At 37.2% G+C, this 4,848-nt stretch overlaps 1 non-coding gene across 1 annotated transcript; it reads left to right on the top strand.

The window, feature by feature from the left end:
* Positions 1–3,505: 3,505 nt before the first annotated feature.
* Positions 3,506–3,700, top strand: LOC123391956. The gene has a single exon (XR_006606639.1). It is a non-coding gene; the product is annotated as a U2 spliceosomal RNA (small nuclear RNA).
* The last annotated feature ends 1,148 nt before the right edge of the window (positions 3,701–4,848 follow it).

Here is a 4,848-nt window from a genome sequence, read left to right as displayed (position 1 = left end):
GTTCCCTAAAACCATTTCCTGGGGAAAAAGAGAGATTTTTAAATACTGCCAGCTCTTTATCAATAGTGGAGTGCAGAGTTTGAAGTTCGAGAAGTCAGCACTATCTCCAGGGTCAGCCCTGGTGAACTGAGTGGTGCTCTGGTGGAGAAGGAGGGAACAGGCTTGGGGGTGGGCAGCCAGAGTCTGTGGGTCCCCTGGTTTGCATGCGGCAGAAGTGGTTCCCCTGTTTGGAATACCTTTAGAGGAAGTGATCCAGCCACCCTGCAGGCAAAAGACACTATAGAAACCATTGAACTGTCCCATTCACCAGCATAGGAACAGAAACATGGGCTGAGGGCAGCAAAATCTGTTATCATCTATGTGTTGTGATTTTCCCTAAACTCTGAAACCCTGTGCAGTCATGGGACCATTTTCTGGAACAAGCTGGCAACAGCTGCAGTGCAGCAAGGCCCACCTCCAGAAGATTAGCATGGGTCCATGCATCAGGGTCTCTGAAGTTTGGGTCTCTGAAACCAGCCACGCCTGGGATAAAATATAGGAGTGCTGCCCTACCTGGCAGTCAAACATCTTGGACAAAGACAGGGTGAATGCGGGGATCTGATGGAAGCTGGGGACACAGGAGGGATGATTGTTTGCTCATCCCTGAGGACTTCCTGAAGAGTTGTGGGCTTGAGCTCCCCTTTCTGGAGACAAAAAATCAAGGCAAAGCCATTTGTACCACGTACGAGCAGCCTGACCTCAGTGAGACAAAAACAATGCCACCAAGTAGACACCAGAGCCACTTACACCAAGACCTACCCCTCTGTACCCTGTAGGTGCATCTCCAGTAGGAAAAGTCCACCTGAGAAGCAGAGCACAGGCCCCTCCCCAGAAGACCAGGACAAACCCCTTATGCACACCAAGTCTACTGATCATAGAGGGTTGCAAAATTTCAACTCCAGGGGAAACAGGATCTAACTATGGGTTTGTTTATTTGTTTGTGTTTTGTTTCTTGAAACAGAAAACAGTTATTTTATTGTTTTTAATTATTTTTAACTTTTTATTTTCTTTTTCCCTTTTTTCTATTAAACTTCTCTTAATAAGCAAACCAAACACACCTAGGATCTACATTGATTGATTGATTGATATTTTATTCTATTCTATTTTATTTTATTTATTTTACTTTTTTTTTCCCTCCAAAATGATATGAAATAAGAATTTACCCCATAAGAAAGGCCAGGAAGAAATGATGGCCAGGGACTTAATCAATACAGATATAAGTAAGATATGTAAACTAGAATTTAAAACAACAGTTATAAGAATACTAGCTGGGCTTGAAAAAATCTTAGAAGACATTAGAAAATCACTTACTACAGATATAAAAGGAGTAAAATCTAGTCAGGCTATCCAACCAAGATGTAAACCCAAATGGTCACGATAGCAAAGAGGATGGATGAAACAAAGGAATGAATCAGTGATATAGGAGGTAAAATTATGGAAAATATTGAAGCTGAAAAGAAGAGGGAATCAAAGATAATGGATCACAAAGATATACTTAGGGAACTCAGAAATTTATTAAAACATAGTAACATTCATATCTAGGAATCCCAGAAGATGAAGAGTGAGAAAGGGGCAGAAGATTTGTTTTAGCAAATTATAGCTAAAGGCTTCCCAAAGCTGGGGGAGGACACAGACATAAAAATCCAACAAGCGCAAAGAGCTCTCATTAAATTCAACAAAAGCTAGCCACCATCAATCCATATCTTAGTTAAATTCACAAAATACGCAGACAAAGAAAGAATCCTGAAAGCAGAAAGGGAAAAATGTATCCTAACCTACAGTGTAGACATATCGGGTTCATAGCACATGTGTCCACAGAAACTTGGCAGGCCAGAAGAAAGTGGCAATATGTGTTAAATGGGCTGAGTGTAAAAAATATGCAGTGAAGAATACTTGATTTAGCAAGCTATCATTCAGAATAGGAGGAGAGATAATTTCCCAGACAAATGAAAAATAATAAAGTTCCTGACCACTAAACCAATCCTACAAGAAATATTAAGGGGGAATCTTTGTGTGAGGGGAAAAAAAGACCAAAAACAACAAAGAATAGAAAGGAACAGAGAACTTCAACAGAAACACCAACTTTACAACACAATGGCACTAAATTCATGTCTTTCAATAAACATTCTGAATGTGAATGGACTAAGTGCTCCAATCAAAAGACATAAGGTATCATCTATATACTACCTATAAGAGACTCATTTTAGACCTAAAGACACCTGCATATGGAAAATGAGGGGATGGAGAACCATCCGTCATGCTAATGGATGTCAACAGAAAGCCAGAGTAGCCATACTTATTATATCAGACAAACTAGATTTTAAAGCAAAGACTGTAACAAGTGATGAAGAAGCTCATTATATCATAATTAAGGGATCTACCCATCAAGAAGATCTAATAACTGTAAATATTTATGCACCCAAATTGGGAGCATCCAAATATATAAACAATTGATGATGAAGATTAAAGAATCTCACTGATAATAATACAAAATAGTAGGGGATTTTAACATCCTACTTACAGTAATGGAAGGATATTCTAAGCAACAAGGAAACAGTGGATTTGAATGACACATTGGATCAAAGGGAATTAACAGATATTTTGAGAACATTTCATTTCTAAGTAGCAGAATGCACATTCTTGTTGACTGCACATGGGATATTCTCCAGAAGAGATCACATACTGGGTCACAAATCAGTCCTCATGTAGTACAAAAAGACTGAGATAATACCATTGCATATTTTCAGACCACAATACTATGAGACCTGAAGTCAACCACAGAAAAAATTTGGAAAGTCCACAAATACATGGAAGTTAAAGAATATCCTACTAAAGACTGAATCAATTAACCAGGACATTAAAGACAAAATTAAAAAGTCATGGAAGCCAACGAAAATGAAAACATGAAAGTCAAAAACTTTGGAATGCAGCAAAAGCAGTCCTAAAAGGGCAGTATATTGTGATACAGGCCTGCTTCTTCCTTGCAAGAAGCAAGAAAAGTCTCAAATATACAACTAACTATACACCTAATGGAGTTAAGAAAGGAGGAGCAAAAAAGCTTAAAACCGACAGAAGAAGGGAAATAATAAAGATTAAAGCAAAAATAAATAAGATATACAAAGCAAAACAAAACAGTAGAACAGATCAATGAAGTTAAGAGTGGTTCTTTGAAAGAATTGATAAAATTGATAAACCCCTAGTCAGACTTATCAAAAAAAGAAAAGACCCAAATAAATAAAGCCACAAATGGAAAAGGAATGATCACAACTAACACCGTAGAAATACATATAATTATGAAAGAATCTTGTGAAATATTATATGCCAACAAACTGGACAATCTGGAAAATTAAAAAAAAAATTCCTAGAAACATACAAACTATCAAAACTGAAACAGGAAGAAATAGAAAATTTGAACAGATACATAACCAGAATAGAAATTTAATCAGTAATCAAAAATCTCCCAACAATCGCTTCTTGGCCTTTTGGCTAAGATCAAGTGTAGTATCTGTTCTTATCAGTTCAAAAATTTCCCTACAAACAGAAGTCCAGGGCCAGATGGCTTCCCAGGGGCATTCCACCAGACATTTAAAGAAGAGTTTATACCTATTTTTTCTCAAATTGCTCCAAAAAATAGAAATGGAAGAATAACTTCCAAACTCATCCTACCAGGCCAGCATTATCTTGATTCTAAAACCAGAGGAAGACTTCACTAAAAAGGAGAATTATAGGCCAATATCCCTGGTGAACATGGATGTAAAAATTCTCAAGATACTAACAAATTGAATTCAACAGTGCATTAAAAGAATTATTCACCATGATCAAGTGGGATTTATTACTGTGGTGGTTCAATATTTGCAAATCAATCAGTGTGATACACTGCATTAATAAAAGAAAGAATAAAAAGTATATGATCCTCCCAACAGATGCGGAAAAAGCATTTGACAAAGTATAGCATCCATTCTTGATAAAAACCCTCAATATAGTAGGGATTGATGAAACATATCTCAATATCATAAAGGCCATATGCAAAAGACTCACAGCTAATACCATCCTCAATGGGGAAGAACTGAGAGCCTTTCCCCTACAGTCAGGAACAAAACAAGGTTGTCCACTCTCACCCTTACTATTTAATATAGTACTGTCAGTCTTACCCTCAGCAATCAGACAACAAAAAGTTATAAAAGACATCCAGATTGGCAAGGAAGAAGTCAAACTCTATTTACAAATGACATGATACTCTATGTTGAAAACTTGAAAGACTCCACCAAAAAACTTCTAGAACTGATAAATCAATTCAGCAAAGTCACAAGATATAAAATTAACATATAGAAATCTGTTGCATTTCTATACACCAATAACAAAGCAGCAGAAAAAGAAACCAAGGAACTGATCCCTCACTTCGTGTGCGTGTAACTTATTGGGTGGCCAAGCCTGGGAAAGCCGTCAGGATGAACATGTGATTCTTTCTTTTAACGTTAAGACAAAGATTTTTGTGTCGACTTCTAAAAAAAAAAAAAAATGCTCAATATAAGTCATCATCAGGGAAATACTAATCAAAGCCATGATGAGATAAAACCTCACACATGTCAGAAATTAACAACCCCAGAAATGACAGGGGTTTCTGAGGATATGGAGAAAGGGGAACCCTCTTACACTGTTGGTGGGGATGCCTACTTGTACAGCTACTCTGGAGAACACTCTGGAGAACAGTATGGAGGTTCCTCAAAAAGTTAAAAATAAAACCACCCTATAATCCAGCAATTTCTCTGCTAGGTATACAAAGGATACAAAAATAAAGATTTGGGGCGC

Source organism: Mustela putorius, unplaced genomic scaffold (genome assembly GCF_011764305.1).
Source record: "Mustela putorius furo isolate JIRA1106 unplaced genomic scaffold, ASM1176430v1.1 tig00000407_pilon_pilon_pilon, whole genome shotgun sequence".
NCBI classification, from domain to species: domain Eukaryota; kingdom Metazoa; phylum Chordata; class Mammalia; order Carnivora; family Mustelidae; genus Mustela; species Mustela putorius.
Note: the sequence above shows the minus strand (reverse complement) of the source record. Positions and strands in the feature narration are given on the sequence as shown.